At 39.5% G+C, this 22,443-nt stretch overlaps 1 pseudogene; it reads left to right on the forward strand.

Annotated features, from left to right (window-relative positions):
- Positions 1 to 5,479: 5,479 nt before the first annotated feature.
- LOC124240658 (deoxyuridine 5'-triphosphate nucleotidohydrolase, mitochondrial-like) lies at positions 5,480 to 5,948 on the forward strand (annotated as a pseudogene).
- The last annotated feature ends 16,495 nt before the right edge of the window (positions 5,949 to 22,443 follow it).

Raw genomic sequence — 22,443 nt, forward strand, 5'->3', positions numbered from 1 at the left:
TAATAGTACCCTACACTCTCTGGGTGCTGGTGGTGGTTATTTTTTACATAACAAAAAAAATCCAAGACAGGCAGTCCAGGGTTTGTGCATAGAGTTGTCAGATTTAGGGGGGGAAAATTAGAAGACATGGTTAAATTTGAAGTTTGGATAAACTATAAGTCTTAAATATTACATATTTAAAACTGCTGTTTTTCTGAAATTCAAATTTAATTGGGTGTCCTGTCTTTTATCTGACACCCTTACTTTAGCAGCAACTCAAAAATGTCATGAAAAAGCCAGGTCTTTCATCCTTGGCTGTGGACCTATCACCTGGAGGTCACAGGAAGGCAGTGGAAGCTCCTGGCATGATGTCAGCTATCAAGGCAGGAAGACAAGCATAGGGAGGCGCAGACAGCCACGTGCCGTCCAAAATCACCCAACAGTGTTCTCAACGCACTCCCGGTATGTCTCAGAACTGGCTCACATGGCCACTTCTCACTGCAAGGGAGGCTGGGAAAAGGATGTCATGATAGATTTGGACCAATAATGATTCACTGCCTGCAGATGTTGCCACGGGAACAAAAGCCTCTTTTAGCAAGGAAGGAGGAGGAACTAGGTAAGAAACTGACAGTGTCTACCACCACATTTTTTTCTGCATACCCACCCTGGCCATGGTTTTATCAAGAACAGATTACTGTAACTCCGAATTACTGTTATCAAAACAGTAGGAATTTCTTTTTTTAGAGTAAAAGTCTAAATATGATTTTTCAACCTTCATTTCTAAGAATTTCTGAAATACCCTCTTCTCCCCCACAGAGAGGCATGTCCTTGCTGATTGCAAATCATTACCCTTGACTTTTCTCCCTGTTTCAGCATGTGAAAATAGGTCAGAGAAAGACTTTATCTTGGAGACAAAAAAAAACCTTAAGAGATATTAAAAATGGAAACATTCAAATCATTTTGGGAGGAAATAACTATCTTTTTGCTTATTACTTTCAGTGAGACATAAATCAGGAATCTGAAATAAAGAACACCAATGCTCCATTTCTGTATGTGAAGTTTCACATTATAGTTAATCTTATCAAAGCAGTTAATGGATATTGTATCTATTGAGAAAGGTACATGCTCTTTATATATTAAAAAGGAGCAAATCTGCTGAAGTCTTTACTTTCTGTGCATAAATTACCTCAATCCCTTTAGGATGAATTTGCTATACGAAGGTTTCCCTGTGCTTAATATTAAACTCAGAAGAGAGCTTTTAAAAGAGGACCTCATGCACGGACCGTTACTCTAAAGGGTGAGATTCAAGCCCCGTGATTTACCTTATAAGGATATGCTGGTAGTACATAGAACCATAAAATATTGGAGTAGTATCAGCTGGTCCAACGCTCTATATTTCAGTATGGAAATCAAAACCAGAGCTGGTGACCTGCCAACCCCATGCAGCTAGTTAGTGGCGGGACCGGGGCCAGACCACAATCCCCACACCACACAAACGCATACACACACATTTTTAATTTTAAAGTGATGAATGGCAGAAAAATCGCCTGCAAGAATACATCATCTCTCCCTCTCTCATTTGAAGAGAACAAATTGAGGAGGCTGGAAAGGCGATTGCTGTGTCAGGGAAAAATGAAGCTTTCTGTTCTGGCTGTGGCAGCCCAGTTGAGGAGGCAAGCCCACTCCTGAGCTTATCAGTGGGGCTAGGAACAAGGATGAGTTCGTGAGCTCCGGGCCACTGTCTGGCTATGCTGACCTTAGCTTTGTGGCTCTAGCTGTTCTTTCAATACTCCATCCATGGTGGAGAGTTAGGAAAAAACAAGGATATGGGAAAGGTAGAATAGGTTTTACTGCCCACTTCTGTGTCCGCACAGAAAGAGATGAAAATTGCAGTAGCAGCTTTGGGGCCCTAATCAAAGTAGCATGATCTGCACATAAGAGAACATCAAAAACAGAGTTTCTTACCAAAATGAGCATATCTGATGCAGTCATGCCCAAGAGTCCAGAAACATGTTGTCAATGCAAAAGTAGAGATGTAATAATGTGCTCCCTGCTGCCTTCCAGATGCCAGAGCAGTTAGGTTATCTTCTTCAAGATTAAAAACTGAGACTAAGATTCAAAGAAATCCTATTGACTCTTCCCTTCAAGCTTGCACAGCAAGTTCCTGGACCTTAGTCTTACAAAAGCAGTGGTTCTCAAACCTCAGCATGCATCAGAATCACTTGGACGGCTTGTTCAAATATAGATTGCTGGGCCCCAACCCCAGAGTTTCTAATTCAGTAAGTAGGTTTGGGGTGGGGCCCTGAGATTTGCATTTGTCACAACTTTCCAGGTGAGGTCGATATTGCAGACCAAGGGACCCCACTTTCAGAAGTTCTGCTCTATAGTGGAAAAATGGCAGCTTGCAGACCCAGGATGGCCCACACTGGCTGTTATTTGGACACTACCAGCCTGAAATGATCAAGTGTTATCAGCCCCTAAAGATATTACAGAATCACTTGTGTGCCAGTTATTGATTTGATTCACTCTTAGCTCCAAATTCTTCCTCATTGCCTCAATTGTAAAAATGCAGCTGGGCCCTTTAAGTACTCTTCCTTTGCCAGGTGGAACTGTGTTAAGCTTTGTCAGTAAGGGAGGCTGGAGAGACATTGCAGGAGAAAGGATTTTGTGGTTTGGTTCCTGGGGGTAGGCAACCATAGCAGAGTGCCTCTAGAGAGGCACCACCCCTTGAGCGGCTTTTCTGTGGCCCCCTAGAGGGTGGATTTCCTCAAAATTCCAGAGGATGAATTTCCAAGTTTTGCCATCCTGGCACCGCAGCTACTTCCCTGCCATTCGGTGAGCCATGGCAGTGGCTTCTCCCATAAGGTTTGGCGCTCAGTGCGGGTGGGGGAGGTGGGGGGGGCAGGCATTCACTGGTGTTCCATCTCATCCCCAGAGGATGTGGCTGTTCCTTAAGTCTGTCTTCTGTAGAGTTCTGTTTGCTTCTTACTAGCCAATCTCTTATTTACATTTTATTTATATAATAAATTTATAATCATTTATTAAATTATTTATTTCTATGTATTTTATATTTTACACATTAAAAAATATACATATAATCAATATACTAACATATAACTATCATATATCTGTTTATGATTTATTAAATTTATATAATTATTAAATTGTTTTAAATAATTATTTTATGTAAAGAATTTATAAAATTCTTTATATTAAACTTTTCTTGTTCACATTACTCTGCGGTTTCTCTCTCCTGATTGGACCCAGATTGATACCACTATTGGGTATACTATTCAACTGATTTACAGAAGATGAATTAGAGCAACTGTGTGACTGCTTTTTTTTTTTTTTAACTTTTGCCGTCTCTGATCTCTGGGGTACCATGCTCATAGAATGAAAACATCTTGGCTAATCAGCAAGGCCACAGCCTGCAATCCTATGATCTTTACGTTACCGTTCCTCTTTCTACGGCAGGCATTAAATGAGTTCCTTAAGGGTAGCTTGGATATTCTCACTTTGATGGTAAAGTTTCCCAGGCAGGAAGAGAGGTTTGGTTTTTTGAGTGAGGAGTTCAGGAAAAATTTTTAACATGACTTGTCTTTTTTAACATAATCTGCCATCTATTGGTCTGAAGGTTATAGAGAAGGATTTTCGTAAAACCTCAGAGTGACCATGATGAAATAATTCAACAGGAAAATAATTTCCAACAGTGGTGATGTTCTGTAATGTTCTCCAAAGACTTAAACTCTGGTACTGGGTTCATTTTATTGTATGAGCAGTGGACTTTTATATAGTGGCCCTAAATTTAAGATAATGACTCACCTTTACTGAGCACTTACCATGTGCTAGGTATGGTGTCAAGTGCTGTTAAGAAAATTTTCCAAAGAACAAGAGAAAATTTGCCAAAGCTTGGAAATAGGTAAAAGAGGCTACTGCATGTCCTTCCTGGGTTATCTAAGCATTGTCTAGCCTACTCATCCAAGGATTAGCCAGTTCTCTAGGAGTATGTACCTTTGTTTGACTTATTTTCTCTTGATTAAGATATTTTAAATCTCATAAGGGTAGATGTTATCTTGCAGAAACTGATAGCCAGGTATTCTTAACCTCAACACTACTGGCATTTGGGGCTAGACAATTCTTTTGGTGGGAGGCTGTCCTCTACCTTGAAGGATGTCTAGCACCATCCCTATTTATCTACCTACCCCATGCCAGTAGCACCCCTGCCTCAGTTTTGACAGGTGAAAATGCCTTCAGACATTGCCAAATGTCCCCTGGAGGGCAAAATTACCCCAACTTGAGAACAACTGATGTTAGTGATGAAAATTAAGCTTGTCCAGTAGAGATGCAAACGATTTATCGAATAAGAAAGATAACCCTAAAAGTTGCAGTTTTATTTCTCTGTTCAGGAACCAGTTTTGTATCTAAATTAGCTCTCTTGGTCAAGCCTTTTTCTTTCAGCCATGATAATGCTTTGATCTCAGTGATGTTCCTTAAACCAGCTTTACCATCTTAGCAGTTCCCTCATTAACGTGTTAAATGAATCTTTGACACATGCTCACTTTATATTTGCACGAGAGTCATGTTTTTAACTTTTTGAAAAGTACATTTTGACAGTATTTTACCTACATTACTTTATTTAATCCTTATTACAACCATATAAATATGAGGCTTTGAGAGGTAAGGTAACTACCGAAAGTCACACTGCTAACAGTTGTTGGATCCAGGTTTGGAACTCACGTCTTCATGACCCCAAATAGTGAGCTCTTAACCACCATGCTATACTGTCTCATGAGGCTAGTCCTAAGGCCCTGTGACCTGGCTTGCTGTTGTCACTGCATTTAGCTTGCAATTATACCCTCACAGAGCTTTGCCACCCAATTTAAATTCCATGAAAGGGCTTCATAGTTCAAATTCCAAGAAACAATCAGAGTAGCCTTCTAACTTTGGAACATTCTATGCTCAGTTTATTACAATATCACATAAGTCAACACAAGAGGCGGCTGAGAGAGGAGTACCTGGGATCTGTAACTACTCAATTCAAGAGGTCATGTCTGTTCCACATACTCCTTGAACTTATCTCCATGACTGAGTTGCTGCTGTCTCTCCAGGAAAAAGAGAGACCTAGCAGACTTTCTGGAACTTGCTTATCCTCGTATTCACTTTTTATCCCTCTTCCTGTTTTACAAATGGAGAATGAGGTGAATAAGGCACAAAGGCATCAGGGAATGATGACATCAGCGCTTAAAGCTATTTAGTTTAGGTCAATGCTGATCTTCATGTCTTCTCTGTCTGGTCCAGTAATACTAATCACAGAGGCAGCATATAAATCCTTATTGGATGCCCTGATTAAACAATCATTTTCCTGAGTCTTGAAGTTCTTAGCAGGTAACTTAGCTTTATGAGAAATATATGGAAAAACTTGGTGTGTTCACAGAGGCTGGGCACATTCTGCACCCTCTTATTTCCTCTGCTCCTGCTTCCCCTGGCATTCTGTTCTGCCATGACCTGCTCTGAAGAGACACCTGCCATCTCCCCCAGCAAGCAGGTCCCTGTAGAGGAGGGCGGTATGAGGCTCAGATATGCCAGGCTCTTGTAGCTGCCACTGCTCCAACAAGCAATCCACGTGGACCACAGGCTATGACCTGTACAGTGCCTATGATTAGACAGTACCACCTATGGAGAAAGCCCTTGTGCAAACCGACATTCAGATAGCTATTCCTTCTGGCTGTTATGGAGGAATGGCTCCACATTCTGGCTTGGCTGAAAAACACTTCATAGACAAAGATCAGAGAGGAAATGTTGGTGTTGTACTGTTTAATTTTAGCAAAGAAGTTTGAAGTCAAAAAGGGTGATCAAATTGCACAGCTCATTTGTGAACTGATTTTTTAAACTCAGAAACAGAGGCAGTTTAAGTTTTGGATGACACTGAAAGGGCTTCAGAAGGTTTTGGTTCCACTGGAAAGAATTAAAATTTATGCCAAGAATAGAAAATGGAAAATGTACTTTTTTCTTAAAAAGAAAGAGTTTTTGCTTTAAAAAAAGAAAAATACATGCAGTTATATAAATAGCTATCACTTGTAGAGTGCTTACCACATACTAGGCACCATTCTAAGCTCCCTACGTATCATCTTATTTAATATTCATTAAGCCCTGTTAGAAGATACTATTATTTTTCAGATGAAGAAAATGAAGCACAAAGAGGTTAAATAACTTGCCCAAAGCCACACAAGTAGTGGCAGAACCAAATTCAAATTTGCCTTCCAAGTTCATGCTCTTAACCACTACACTCTACCATAATAACAGGAATGATCGACTACTCGATTGACAAGAGTAGAATGAGGGGTTTAAGGGATAAGACTTCACTGAGGATATGACTGGCTGAGTGTTCTGGAGGCCAGAATATGTGGGCCATGTAAGATGAGAAATCCTCCAGACCTCTATTTTGATGTGGTCTTGACTGAAGCAGAGGTGGTCCAGGCTCAGAAAAGGAGTCCACTCCTATGACCACTCTGACAATACTGGATTGAGGACATATTGCCTAGCTGGTCAACAGCTTCTATAAATAGCAAATTTATTTGGTGGGAGAGTTGACATCTATATTGAATAATCTCAGGTATTATTATCATTGCTTTTAGTAAACCACAGACAACGTGGAGAAGTAATGTTTACTTCTTAGAATTAGAAATCTTGACTCAAGTCACATGTAGGCGGATCGGTGAGTTATAAGAGCAATTAGAAAGTTTGAGGCCATTAGTAACAGAGATAATGTTTACTTCCTAAAAATCACTATTTCACCCAAACACATGTAGGAACACAAAGTGCTTCCCATCTTTCAGGCCACCTATCCTGCCACATCCGCGAAGGTTAGGCTAATCATAGGAAGTATTACCCAACTTAAGAACAAAGGAAAATGAGATGCCAAGATGTCATTTGAGGCCACTCAAGTAGTCTACATTGGAGCCAGATTTCTAAAAAAATCAAACAAAGGTAGACATTCCTTGAGAATTGAATTTACTTCAATGTAAATTGTGAACTAATTCTCTTTTCCAAGCCAATATGCTTTCCTCTGTCCTCTTTTTTTCTTTCTAATAGGTTTGTAATGAGGCTTGTAATGAAGTACTCACACACACACACAAAGCCTATTCTTAGGATACAAGTCTGGACCTGCAATTAAAGAGTCCTCTGACTCCTGGAGAGTCCCATGCTGCCAGAAGATGAAGATTAAGTCAAGGATGTAGCATGTGGAGAAATAGGCAGCAATGGTTGGTCATGCTGAAAAGTGAAGCAGCCGAATAGAAAGCATGGGGTTCTCATTCCAGCCCTGAGGCTTGACCGCAAGCATGTCATTTAACTTCTCTGAGCCCAGGGAAGCTAAGTCTCCCTCAAAGTCGAAATCGTTAATATCGACCTCATGGTGTTTGGTTAAAAGGGTTGATGAAAATGAAGCATCCAGTCAAATGCCTGGCACCTGGTGGGTGTTCACTATTATTAGCTCCATCTTTCAGTCTCAACCCTCTTGACTCCATCCTACAAGCCTAAGATTGTTCTTAAGATCAAATAAGATGTTATGAAATCATCTGAGAAACTCTAAAGTGCTCTGCAAATGTTAAAGATGTTAAAAGGTTATTAAGCCAGATTGAAGCTTATCACCATGGCTAGAAGGGAGTCACACATAACCCTTGGGGTTCTTAGAATTGTTATTCTTTCCCTTTCAATCTTTCCCTTGATACTCATTTTAATCAATTCACCCTATAAAAAAATGAATTGGTATGGTGGAACTTATGATATATTTGCTCTAGGATCTAAAACTCTGTATAAGGATGGTCCTCAGTCTTTGCAACAATGTATCATCCAACCTATGAATACCATCCCCCTCCTCCTACTGAAAGACACCTTAATCTCAGCCATAAAATTGTATCAAGCTGCTTCCACCTTGCTCTCTTGGATCGCTCCATCTGAGGAAAACCAGCCAACATATTGTGAAGATACTAGAGCAGCCCTGTGCAAAGACCCATGTGGCAAAATAGGTCACCTGGTAGCCAGCACCCTCTTGCCAGCCATGTAACTGAGCCACTTTGGAAATGGGTCCTCCAACCCCAGTCAAGCCTCTAGATGACGGAAAGCCAGCTGACACCTTGATTTTAACTTCATGAGAGACCCTGAGGCAGAACTATGAGCTACGCCACTCCCCAAATCCTGATCCACACAAACTGTACAAAGTAACTGTTTTAAGCTGCCAAATTTTGAGTGATCGGGTAATTTTTTACACAGCATTAGATAACTAATACACAACCCACTCCAAATTGTTGGCTGAGGCTAATTTGAGTTGCATTTCTGCCATTGCCAACTAAAGAAATTCTGAATAATACACCTACTGTATCAGAATCATTTGGGATGGGTTCTGGGCATCTGGATTTTTTTTAAAGCTCTGCAGATGATTCTATGTGCAGCCCAGTTAAAAACCTCTGTTTTATTGGGAAGTATAAATAGTTAACATGTAATTATAACACATTAGCTTCAAATTAGCTATTCTTCCTTCTTGCCTCGATGATGCACTGTGAGAGTTAGTGATGTGAGGTCAGTGAGCCGAGGAGTCAAAAGAAAGATTTCTTGGACTCTCAAGATCTGGCAGTAGTGCTCTTTTATTTAGAGAATAGTATGGAATAGCATGGGGACAAGACCCATGGGCATTCAGAGCTGCTGCCTGGGGACAGGACCTATGGGCAGGAGGAACCGCTGCTGCCACTCTGCTGCTGCTGCGAACATGGGTGGAGAGTAAGGCTAAATTTAAGGCATAGGTATATGAGTTATCTCTTTACAAGACAAAGGAAAGAATATGTAAAAAGAGTTGTTAAAATGGTATCTGCCGGTAGGCTCTGGTTATTGGGTGGTCCTATAACTTTTAGATAAGAATCAAACGGGATTAAGTAAATGGCAGAAGCCACCGCTTAAATATTACCTTCAGCTAAAGACAAAGGAGGATGTTGGGGGTAGGATGGTTGGGGGGGGAGTCAGTTACAGAGGTCGCGAGACAGTAAACAACTTAAGTCCTTGCCTTCCCCATTAAGAGTTTCCAGAGATAAAGCCATCCCGCCTTCCTCCTGGTGCAGAGGGAGACAACCCCCACAGATGGAGACTTCCTTTACAAATGCAAACGTCTCTCAAAGGGCAAGCAAATTCCACTCCTCGGAGCCTCCCTCTCATCTGCAGTTTTTAAAATTAACCAGCCTAAATCCTCATCATTAGGACGAGCTTTTAGGTCAGTAAGGCTTCTCCAACATTGGGAAAACTGAGGGTTTTTTTCTCCCCTCTATCTCTAACAGAAATGAGCAAGAAAGATTAATCTTCACTACTTTCTTCTTGGGTTTGCATCGTGGCTTCACTCTTCTGGGTTAAAACCAGAGCCAGTTTATATGACATATTCCTGGCCATGGAGAACAATTTGCAATGGCTCCCATCACATTCTTTTGTCTCCCTTCTCCTGAGTCAGACATACTAACTCTTTCATGCAATACTCTACAAATATTTATCAAGTACATATGAAAATTCCCTTTTACCCAGAGAAAATGAGGGCCATGAGGAGATGCTGACACTTCTGCCTAGTCTTCACATGTAGATATAGACCAAAGATGCTGCATTTCCAAACCTGAAACTTGAAGACAAGAGTAAATGAAGAGCTGACATCTTTTTCTATATGTTTTTCACAAATGCACAAGCAGCCTCTACAGCCGTCACATACCAGCAAAATTTAAAATTTTGTTGGGGAATCTGAATTACAAAGATCTTGGCCACCAATTGATAATGGAGTCAACCATCTACCTGATGTCCTAATATCCTAGTAATTACCCTCAGTTCCTCTCTCTCTTCACTTCACTTGTGGAAACAGCTCCCAAATCCTATTAGTTTTACTTCAGAAATCTCATATTTAGATTTTCATCCCCGTCCCTACAACCACAGCCTTTGTTCAGGCTACCTTCATCCCCTGCCCAACCCATTATAACTGCCTCTTATCTAGTTCCTTGACATCAAGCTTCCCTTACGCAGTTCACTCTGCACTTAGCTGCCAGGGTTATCTTTCCAAATTGTAAATTTTATCATGCCACTCCCTTGATTCAAAACATACCATTGACATCATGTATCCCCTAATGTGATATACTGGGAAGGGCACGTCACTTATATGGTATTCTCGCCAAAAATGCATAGCCTCAATCTAATTATGAGATCAGATAAGCCCACGTCAGGGACATTCTATGAAAACAATTATCTGGACTCTTCCAAAGTGTCAAGATCATGAAAGAAAAAGAAGGACTGAGGAGCTGTCAAAGACAGACACAGACAACAAAGGAGACATGATGACTAAATGGAATGCCAGATCCTGGGTTGGATTCTGGAACAACAGAAGGACATTAGTGGAAAAACTGGTGAAATACAAATAAATTCTGAAGTTAATCCTGCTCTACTGACTTCTTAGTTTTGATCATTGTGCCAACATTACATTAGATGTTTATGTCAGAGGAAGCTGGGTGAAGAGAATATGAAAATTCTCTTAGTACCCTTGCAACTTTTCTGAAGTCCAAAATTGTTTCAAAAGGTGAGTAGAAAAGAGACCATAAAAAAGAAACATATGCCATCACATCAAATTCCAATCAACTATATAGGCTTAGTGGAGAGGGAGAGAGGGATGGGGGCGGGGGGAGGGGTGGAGAGAGAAAGAGAGAGAGAATGTATGCCTCGCAGGTACCATGGGATGTGAATTTACAAGATCTCTCTCCAGCCCCCCAAAAATACATATATCATGAGCATCCCACAGTGCTAAATGTGGTTTGATTCTTTAGAAAATACAACCCATAATTGCGAGCCAGTTACTTCATCTGGTGCTCAGCTGAAGAAACAGTGATCTGTTCCAACATTAGAGGAAAAATTGTGGTGATTTACTGAATATGGCAGAGAATGCCTCTCAGTTTCCATCTGCCCCTTCTTCTTTAGCAATAAAAATGCTAGTTTTCAGGTTGGAACATTGTCACCTAGCTAAAAAATATTTAAGAGTTTCTGTATTTATTTGGACAAGAGTGTAATATGGTAATGAAAATCAAAGCTTTGGTGTCCGTCATACAGAGCAGAAGAAGACCTCAACCAACTTATTGTCTATCTTAAGGCTTAGTCACCTAGTCTGTAAAACAGAGGGAATGGTAAACTTACTTTATAAAGTTGCTGTGAAGATTAAATTTTTAAGCCATGCAAATGCCATTTAACTTAGTCATCTGGCACAGGATATGTGCTCATTAAATATTAGCTCTTATTTAAGGGCATAGAGAAAAAGCCTAAAATTTGTAGAAGTGGAAGGTTAGTAACAAGACATTCAAGTATAACTCTAATGGCATGCTCCACTAACCCAGTAGTCAATAGTTTTGAAATTGTGAGCTGGTACTTAGCTTTCTTTTTCCATTCTAGACTTTTACTCCCTTGATAATTCTCACATTCTCTGTTTTCTATCCACTAACTCACTGAATCTCTCTAGTTTTCTAGAATTAAGAATCCAGGGGCCAGTCCAGTGGCGTAGTGGTTAAGTTCACACGCTCTGCTTTGGTGGACTGGGGTTCACCGGTTCTGATCCTGGGCATGGACCTGCACACTGCTCATCAAGCCATGCTGTGGTGGCATCCCACATACAAAATAGAGGAAGATTGGCACAGATATTAACTCAAGGCCACTCTTCTGCAGCAAAAAAGAAGAAGAGGAGGAAGAAGAACAACAAGAAGACAGAGAAAAATCCATCCTGTGATCTAGCAACCAGAGAAGAGAATCTGGACAGGAAAAATGAATCTCTCTGCCTGTGTGCTAACGTCAGTCCTCTCCCCATTCAAGAGATGGCTTTGTGTGAGGTGCTTTTCATCTTTCTTCTTCCTTCTTCTCTTCCCTCTGCCTATATGTAATCGGTACTTCTATAAAATGATCATAAGTACTAAGATTAGATAGATATGCTTTTATTTTGAAAACAGCTAGAATTTATAAATAAAAATTTCAGGATTCTTATTTACATGTATATATCACATCTTCTGTATTCATTATCCGTTGATGGACATGTAGGTTGTTTCCGTGTCTTGGCTATTGTGAATAATGCTGCAATGAACATGGGAGTACAGATATCTCTTCGATGCCCTTTCCTTTCATTTTCATTTCCTTTGAAAATTTTTAAAAAAGAATTTTGGCTGTTTTAGGACACCGTTTAAAAGTTGTCTTTAAATGAAAGAAACAAATAACATCCACAGTCTAAAAATATGTTTTCAATCTGAGGGTGAAAAATAAGGACATTATTACTAAAAAGTAGAGCTGGATTACATAAACTAAATGTGAATTAGGATATCAGCAAATAAATTTCTAATGAGAAAAAATTGTCAAAAGCTCAATGTTTGTGATTGTAAACAAAGCTTCATGATAGCATCATGTGACAAATCATGACTGTTGGACTACTTATGCTTATTTAGCATTTAATATTTTTATTTGGAATCACATATGATGGTGCAGGTGGGGGTACCATAACCTTTCAGTACTTAGAACCTCCAGCAGTCTTCATCCAACCTAGTGATGAAAATCATAGGATGAGAGAGCAGGCTTGTGGAGTAGGGGGCACTGGAAGAAGGAGAAACCCACTCTCCTTATAAATTTCTGTTAGTAATATCTTTGTAACTCTGGCTACAACCTTTGTCATCTCTTTTAATTCTTCTCTTTATTCATCCCCTATATTCAACTCTGTCTTTTCTTCCTTTGAAAATATTATCTGGATTTACCTTAGTCTCTTCCCTTCACTACCACCGTCTAGCGTAAATCTTTATCATGCCATTTCAGGATTATTTGAACAATCTGCCCATCTGGTCTTCCTGACAACAGTTCATCCCTTGGCTCTTGTCCAATTAATCACTCTATAATACTACTTTCACCATAGCTCTACTGTTTCAGAATCTAAAATGAATCTCCATTGTCTGGTGACTCATCCAAACTCTTTGTCTGACTTTTAAAGGTTCTAGTAATTTTATACCATCTGAATTATTGAAATCTGTTTTCTTCTATTTCTTCAGATGGATTATAATCAGACTGGTCTTTGCCTTCCTCTCGACCTTGCTCGAGAGGAGGGTCTGTTATTTCCCCACTATGCCAAAGATTGTTGTATGTACTTTTCTGTCCAGAATCAATTTTACCTTCAGGGTATCCTTTGGGAAGCATCAGACCCTTACCTTCAGTCCGTAGGTTTGGATGTGGCTGACTTCACAGCCAGCTTTAGGGTGGAGACATGATCCAAGCCTGGCTAATCAGAGAATCACAACCCATTGGTCATAGCAGCTGGTTCAGTGAAAAGCACATGGCCCAACCTGGTCCAATGAGAGCCCTGCCCAGACCTTCTGTTGGAACTTCTGTTAGAAATAATAGTGCTCTTTTGGCACTACTAGAAATAGCAACCGACAGATTCCTGATGATATAATTTGAACTTCTAGATCTACCTATGCCTGATCGTTTGGTGATAAGAAACAATAAATCCTTTTTTTCCCTTTTGGCTTAAACCAATGTGAATTGGTTTACAAAGAGTACTCCCACCTCTTTGCTTCTTCAAGTTAAATTTATCCTGTGAGATCTAGTTCTCACACCCTTTCAAACTGTTCTTCCCTTTCCTTAACTCCCATTATACCTTCCTTAACTCATACCGCTTTAACACTAATCATCTCAGTTGTTTAATATTTTCTAGTTTTGCTTCCCCACTGTACCATAACCTTCTTAAAAGCTTGGACCATGAATTACATTTCTGTTGTGTTCACAACACTCAAGAATTTTTTACACTTAAGATGCAGATTGACTGATAAATTCTTAGATAAATTATTTTTCCATAGGAAGCCAACGGTTTGAATGTCAAGAATAAATGAAAACTGGGAAAATTGTTGCTAATGAGGACCCAGCTATTTGGGTAATTCTGTCCCCATCGTCCTGATTTAACAACACATATGGCAGAAAGGAAGGAAAAATGATATCAGAGATGGTGGTATAAAATCACACTTTGCACATCACCTTCTGAAAATATCTGTTGGGGCCTTTGGAGGGGCCTAATAACAACTCTTTGTTTTAAAATGTAGCTTTTATTATTATTTAGGTATGTTGATGCCAAGAGATCAGGAAATGGCTGTCATTGAAAAGATAGCTTGTTACTCTCAGTCTCTGGCAGGAGAGGGCATACCACATTGTGCAGGGCCCCATGAGGAAGCACCAGTTTGAGGGAGCAGAATGAGTGAGGGGAAAGCATAGACGCCAGTCTTCATCATGGTTTCCACAGGAAAGACAAGGCAAGGCAGGGTGAGTTAGCTTAGGATTGGCTAGTTTGAATAATTTCAGCAGGCTCTGGAGTTGTCTGGTACCTGGCCCTGGGGTGATTAGGGCAGAATATTGGCGTAGTGTATGAAAGTTTGATAAAGAAGGTAGTTGAGGCATATGGGTTCTAGATTGGTTGGTTTGCATATGAAAGTTGCAGGGGAGTTGTTTGCTAGCTCTAGGAATTAGCTAACCCTGGGAGAGGCAATCTCTCCCCAGTCAGTGAGGTCCCAGATGGCGGAGCATCAAGAATACAGAAAATAAGAAAATATAGTTAATACACTCCTGTCTTTCCCACATGAGTTCAGAATAAATTGACCAATAAGACAAAGGAGAAGCAGACAATAGCCAAAATGTCCCTTCTCTTACTGATGAAGCCTACCTTGGAGAATGTATCTTGATATAAGAGTCCAATGGGCCCCCTAACTCCATCCAGAATTAGTCAGACTTACTCATATAGTCATAGGCAGCATTGGACCAGGACAACTTTACCAACTGGGAAGGTTTTTTTGGCACAAGTAACAGAGAAGAAATTGTGCTTACTGCAAGCAAGTTTACTCCCAAGAGGAAAAAGAATAAGGTCAGGAGCTGAGTCGAGCATGCCCAGTTTATTCTTCCCAAATGTATGAATCAGATCAAACACCCCACTGTCCCCAGGCAGAGTGAGTAGAGCAGAGAAAGTCAAGGGGTGTTGCTTGACTGAACTCCCTTTGCATGGATGAAAACATCAAGAGTGGGAAAGAAACGCTACCTCGAGCCAAAATACATTGATTTTTCTAGAGATTTTAGGAAGATAGTGAAATTCTGGAAATTCCTTAGCTATGATTCTAGCTTCAAGTTTTACCTTTTAAATCCAGAGTTTCAGCTAATTGATACTCAGAAGAATTGATTCAGCCCCAAGGGCTTCCAGGGTGGCTGCTGAGTCTATAAAATTTAGGGTGAACTTTAAGACTCTCTGGTCTGTGGGAAATATCCTGCTTATGGCTCTGGGTTGTATACGGTCCTACCTACTTCCACTCTTGGATAGATCCAGGAAAGGGGTCAACAGGTCCAGACACTGGGGAACTATCATTTGGTGGATATGTCAATAAAGAATGACCTAAAGATAATGTTCGAGGTCCACAAGGGCCTTAAAGTGATGTGGAAAAAAGGGAGAAGGATATTTATGGCAACGTAAATTTTTTTATTCTTTACATTTATCTTAATAAATTCTTTAATTTATCTTATTTATTCTTAACATTTATCTATAACAAGATTAGCAAATTATGCCCCACTGGCCAAATCCAGCCAATTACCTGTTTCCTTTTAGATAGTTTTATTGGAACACAGCCACACCTATTCCTTTCTGTGTTCTGTGTGGTTGCCTGGCTGGTATAACAGCAGAGTTGAGTAGCTGTGACAGACCTTATGGCCCGCAAAGCTGAAAATACTTGCTATCTGTTTCTATACAGAAATTTGCCAACCTTTGCTTTCTATATGCTCTTTGGATGCTTAGAGATTGCCTACACTGTGCCAGACACAGTACCAGGAGGAGGGACAGTCTGTGCCTTAAATGAGCCCACATTCTGCTGGAGAGCCAGTTATTTTAGCAACTAATTACAAAGCATTATGAGAGACGCAGTAACAGGTGAAAGAGAGCTCTAAGGTTGTAGGGGAAGGAGTGACTCTTTGTGGTGTGATAAGGGGAGGGGATGGGAGGGCATTCATGGGACACAACTAGAAAGATTACCTGTGGCTCATTAGGAAGGATGCTATATGTTATGTTACAGAACTTAGACTTTATCCAATAGGCGGTGGAACATCACTGAGGGACTTGAATCAGAAGAGCAACATAATCAACTCACTTTTGAAAAAGAAAATTATTTATTGAAAAAAGAATCCTCTGAAGTCTTTCATATAACTGATGCACTGGAGGGAAGTCTGGAGGCTGGCAGATAAGTTAGGAAGTGTTGCAATAGACCAGATTTTTGACCTAGGCCAAAACCTGCCCCCAAATAATTGTTATGAAAGCCTGTTTATCAGCAAGTAAAGTACATACTAAAATTTCATTTGGCATAGAGCACAGAGTACAATAGTAAAATGAAGCCAAACATTAATTACACACATGTATTTACTTAGTTATGCTTATAGTGTGGGTATGTATTAACTCAGAGAAGATTCATTCCTTAAAGAGAATTTTTGTCACTTCTGCTTATTCTTTTCTGTTTAAACGTGAAGATAAAGTTATTATCAGTTGCCTTCGTAGCAGCAAACTCCCCCATCCCCACCCCACCATTCACCTTTCTTCTTAACAAGAGATAAAAAGAGTTCTGACTGGTGTAGATACTAGGTATTACGTGTTTCAGGATTATGAAGATGATATTAATTAGTCTAAGCTGGCAAGCTAATTCTATGTCCTTTGCCTATGATTACTTTAGAAATGGGAATATGCTGCACTATGGGAAGCCTGCTCGGAAGCTTCCAGGACAGGTGTCCCTTCTGAAGAAAGGAGACATATACAGGAGGAAACAGACTTTCTTCTTTGCGGGATTTCTTGCCTCTGGGTGTGAAGCCCCCGGGATTATGTCAACTATCTTGTGTTTGTGAGGGATTAAGCTAACATGCTGAAAACAGCAGAGCTGAAGGATGGAAAGGACTGGGTTGATGATATGGATAACTCAACCTGGGGCTGTTGTACCTTGGAACTTCATGTTATTTAAGATAGTGAAGATCCTTATTATTTAAGCTGGTTTTAGCTGAGTGTTCTGTTCATCTCGCTGAGAGCATCCTACCTAACATACGCCCTGAGAGAGAAAGGTACATAGGAGATTTGAATCTATCAGAAAAGGATTCCTATGTGAATGTTCTGAGTTGTTTCTAAAGTTTCAAACCTTAACGTGCTTATGAATCACCTGGGGATCTTGTTGAAATGCAGATTCAGATTCAGCAGGTGAGGCCTGAGATATTTCATTTCTCACAAATTCCCAGGAGATGTCAATGATGCTGGTAGCAACTGTAGCACTTTTGAGTAGCAAATGTAGACAATAGGTATAGATCGTTAAAGGTTGGATCAAGGGGAAACCTCCCAGAGACTGACAGGACTTCTTTGTTTTGGTGAGAATGGCTGGCCATGAGCTAATATCTGTGCCAGTGTTCCTCCATTTTGTATATGGGATGCCCCCACAGCATGGCTTGACAAGCAGGTGTAGGTCTGTGCCTGGGATTGGAACCTGCAAGCCCTGGGCCCTGAAGCAGAGTACGAACCCAACCCCTATACCACCAGGCCAGACCATGGTAGGACTTTTAAAGGGAGGACCAGGAGTCATGATGAGATGTAATTCAAGTAGAATAGCCCAACAGTTTGCCTTACTAATCATTTCAGAAAAGGGACAGATTGTGAAACCAGAACAAGATCTTAGAGACTGGCTCTGCAGAGAAGAGGGAAGTAGAAGTGTCTTTCTTACTGGTATGAGGTCCCCAAACAAAGCTCAAATCCAAGGTTCTGGCAGAGCTTTCAAATGACTTTGATAAGCCTTTTACCCTAAAAATAGGATATTCCTATCTTCACCACTATAGGTAATTTAAACAAACAAACAAACAAACAAAAATAATCTGTAAAGTAAGTATAAAGAAGTCCAAACAAGTTCTGATTTCTCCCCATAATTGCCTCTTTGATGCTTTTTTGGGAAGTAATAGATATACAACTCTTCCCAGATGCTTTTTGGGGTACATTTGCTTGGCTGGTATCCTAAACAGGCATGAGTACGCCCTCTGGGTAACGTGGCCCTGGATTTCCAGATGAGGAAGCATGGAATAGTGCCAGTTCAATGTATCATTTTAATTGGACATGTTCCCCAACAACAACAAAAATGACTAAGCCGCTCATGGGATGGGAAGAAATCTTTGTAGTGACTATTTTAGTGCTCTTGGAAAGAAATAGTGATTCCTAGCAGTAGAAAATCAATGATTTATTTTGTAAACTAAGTTAGCACTTATAATTTACACAAAAATCAATTTTACTTAACTGTTTTCTTCTTCTTCTTTTTTTTTTTTTTGAGGAAGATTAGCCCTGAGCTAACATCTGCTGCCAATCCGCCTCTTTCTGCTGAGGAAGACTGGCCCTGAGCTAAGATCCATGCCCATCTTCCTCTGCTTTATATGTGGGACGCCTGCCACAGCATGGCTTGATAAGCAGTGCTAGGTCCACACCTGGGATCCAAAGCAGTGAACCCTGGGCTCCTGAAGTGGAGCGCACACACTTAACTGCTACACCCCCGAGCCAGCCCCAATCTTACTTAATTTTAAATTAAAAAATATTAACAATAGTAATAGAATTCTCATACCAAGTTTGAGAATAACTACTGAGAGCATTAAAGCAATGTGTATACAAAGATTGCAACTGGATACTGGTTCCCGTGATTAAGAATGTAAAGATTCACTAAAGGTACAAAGAGACAATTTATAGGAGTCATAGCTCTGTTCTGTAGCGGAGACTGTGCTCATTTTTTAAAGACTAAATTATGGTATCCTTAACCTAGATCCAGCTACGAGAACAAAGAATACAAAGGCAAAACTAGCTAGTTCTAAGACAAAGACAGTACTCATAAAGAGCATAATTAATGAAGGAATTCCAAGAATAAAAATCGTAAATTCTAGACTGATGATGATGATTATAAGGGGACCCTGGTATTGAGCCAACAAAACCACTAGCTACTCTCTTGTTTATCCTTGAGGTCCTCAGATTAATAACTGTCTGAGTCTTTGCTGATATAAAAATATTTAACATAAAGAGTGAGAAATAGTTTTTCTCCTTAAACATTTTCCTTGGGCAATCTAGTCTCTCAGTTTTGGTCAGCAAAATATGTATCTTCTCTTGCCCACCTAGAATGTTAAATCACTGAAATGAACAATTGCTTGCAAATTAATAAGGTTTCCAAAAGTAAAAGGACTTCATGAAACTTATTTAAGTTAAAACCAAGTTCAGTAGTGGCAGTAGATCCAATGGTTGATAGTTTCTTGGGCTTTATAGGTCTGCTTTCAAATCTGGACTTTACCGCTTTTTGGCTGAGGAAGATTCACCCTGAGCTAGCATCTGTTGCCAATCTTCCTCTTTTTGTCTGTGAGCCACCGCCACAGCATGACCACTGACAGACAAGTGGTGTAGGTCCACACCCAGGGACCAAACCTGGGCTGCCAAAGCAGAGTGCACTGAACTTAACCACTAGGCCACAAGGGCTGGCCCAAGGACTTTACCATTTAATAGCTGCATGACTTGAGTAGCTTCAAACAGAATCTTAGTGATAAAAAAAATTCCCTTAGCTGATTCGCTATTGAGAAGGAAATTGAAATTAAGCAAATTGAGTCCAAAGGCCTGAGAATGGGGAGGCTGATGGTATAAGTCTTGGACTGAGTCTGAAAGTCTGAGAACCAGGAGCACTGATGTCTCAACTCAAGCAAATTTATCCTTTTTCTGCTTCTTTGTTCTTTTCAGGCCCTCAACAGATTGGATGATGCCCACCCACAATGGTGAGGACATTTTTTTTCTCAGTCTACTGATTCAAATCCTAATCTCTTCTGCAGACACTCTCACAGACACACCCAGAAATAATGTTTTACCAGCTATCTGGGCATCCTTTAGCCCAGTCAACTTGACACATAAAATTAACCATCACAGAAGTGCAATGTTAGGTCTGAAGAAAAACAAAAATGGTTAAGGGAGCTGGGAGGTACATGAAAAAAATAAGGTGCCTTCTAATAAAAAATAAAGTGTGATATGTTTGTCCAAGGGATACTTCATAGTACAAAAATGAACAAACTGTAGCTTTACACAACAACATGGAAAAAACTTTAAAACGTGATATTGAGTAAAAGAAGCAAGACATGATGCCAGGAGAAAACAATCAACCAAATCCAAAATATGGGATATTCTGCAGGTCAAATGATTGAGGAATAAAAGAGATGAGTAGGCATAATGTTCTGATTTTTTAAAACTATCTATAAAAAGAAAACTTTGAGGCAACTGGGGAAATTTGAATAAGAACTGGGTATTAGATGATAAGATTTAATATTAATTTTGTTGATAGATATAATAATGGCATGATGGTTATCCTTAAATAATTCCTTTTAGTTATGCACAGTAAAGTGTGTATGGGAAAAAGAATATATATCTGAGAACTGCTTTAAAATACCCCTGCAAAAATTCGTGAACAATCAACAAGATGAGTTTAGATAAAACAAGATTAGTAAACTATTGATAATTATTGAAACTGGGTGAAGAGTTATAATAACATAAGAGATTTCTTATGTTATTGTCTCTATTTTTATGTAAGTTTGACAATTTCCATAATTGAAATGTTTTTAATGAGAAAAGTATTTAATTTACTTAGAAACTTGTCTTGGGCTTAATGTAAAAATGTATCTATAAGAATAAATAGATGATACAAATTTATGTGTCATTATAAAGACTTTTTATTTTGAGATAATTGTAGACTCATATGCAGTTGTAAGAAATAATTCAGACAGATCTCGTATACCTTCACCCCAATGTCAATATCTTGCATAACTATAGTATAATATCACAATCAGGAAGTTGACATTGGTATAATCAACTGATCTTATTCAGATTTCACCAGTTCAATAGGTATTCATTTATTTGTGTATGGCGTGTGCATAGATTTGTGTGACTTCCATCATAGTCAAGATACAGAGCAGTTCTATCACACAGTTCCCTTGTGCCACCCTTTTACAGCCACAGCCACCACCCTCCCTCCTTATCACCCTCAACCTCTGGCAACCACTAATCTATTCTCCATCTCTATAATTTTGTCATTTCAAGACAAAATATATAAAAGCAATCATACATTATGTAATCCTTTGAGATTGGTTCTCCCCCTCACCCTCCACTCAGCATAATTCCCTTGATATTCATCTAAATTATGGAGTGTCTCAATAGTTCATTCATTTTTTATTGCTAAGTAGCATTACATGGTATGGATGGCCACCGTTTAACTATTCATCTGCTAAAGGACATTTGGGTCTTTCCAATTTTTGGCTTTTACAAATAAAGCTGAATGAACTTTCTTATACAGGTTTTGTGTGAACATGTGTTTTCGTTTCTCTGGGATAATTGTCCATGAGCGAAATTGCTGGGTTGTAGGGTATGCACATGTTCAGTTTCGTAAGAAACTACTATACTCTTTTCCACAGTGGCTGTACCATTTCACATTCCCTTCAGCAGTGATAAACGTATGAATGTGTGAGCTTTCGCTGCTTAACTCACAGTTCTTTAGAATAACTAAAAGAATTATGGTGTTTTTCGTCATTAATTCTTGGAGGTTAATTGACTTCCTTTTGATGAAAACATTTCAAAACTTTCAGCCCAATGGCTCCATGGTTGGGAAGATTTCTATAGGAGAAACTCATTGCAAAGAAGTTAGGTCAAAGAAGCCTTAAAAGTGCTTTAAAACAAGGCCAAAAATTTATTCTAAAGACGTCTGAAAGGAGAAGAGAAAACATTTATTGAGCCAATATATCAGGCATTTCTCAATCTTTATCTCATTTTATTCCTCCCAATGATCCTGTAAGAAGGGTAATATTATATCCATTTTAGAAATAATACAATCAAGGCCTCAAGTAACTTTTCAAACAGGTCACTGTTACTAACTGTCAAAGGGAGAATGAGAAGCCCATGCTTCTACTAGCTTCTAGCTGCCTTTAGCTCAGGGCAAGAAACACAGAAGGCCATTAACACATTTGTTGAGAAGAATGAATGAATAAATGAACTTCAGCTCTGCTATTTATTTGTCCCTGGGCCACAAAATTAATTTCTTTGAGTCTGTTTCTTCCTTTGTTAAAGGAAGACAATAATAACACCTCCCCCACAGAGTTGAAATAAGGAGCAAAGAAGGTGATACAATAAGGAAAAACAATTTGAAAAATGTAAAATGTGAAACAAATGTTGGCATAATATTTTAAAGGTACAGTCAGTGCCATAATGAAATACTAATAAAATAAAGATACATGAGCTATGTAGGTGGGCACAGTGCCAGTAACTTACTATGTGGCCCCATGATGATTAGTTAACGTCTGCTTCCCCAGTTTGCTCATCTGCAAAATTGCAATTAAGTTTAAAGT

This window comes from Equus quagga, chromosome 6 (genome assembly GCF_021613505.1).
Source record: "Equus quagga isolate Etosha38 chromosome 6, UCLA_HA_Equagga_1.0, whole genome shotgun sequence".
In the NCBI taxonomy this organism is placed as follows: domain Eukaryota; kingdom Metazoa; phylum Chordata; class Mammalia; order Perissodactyla; family Equidae; genus Equus; species Equus quagga.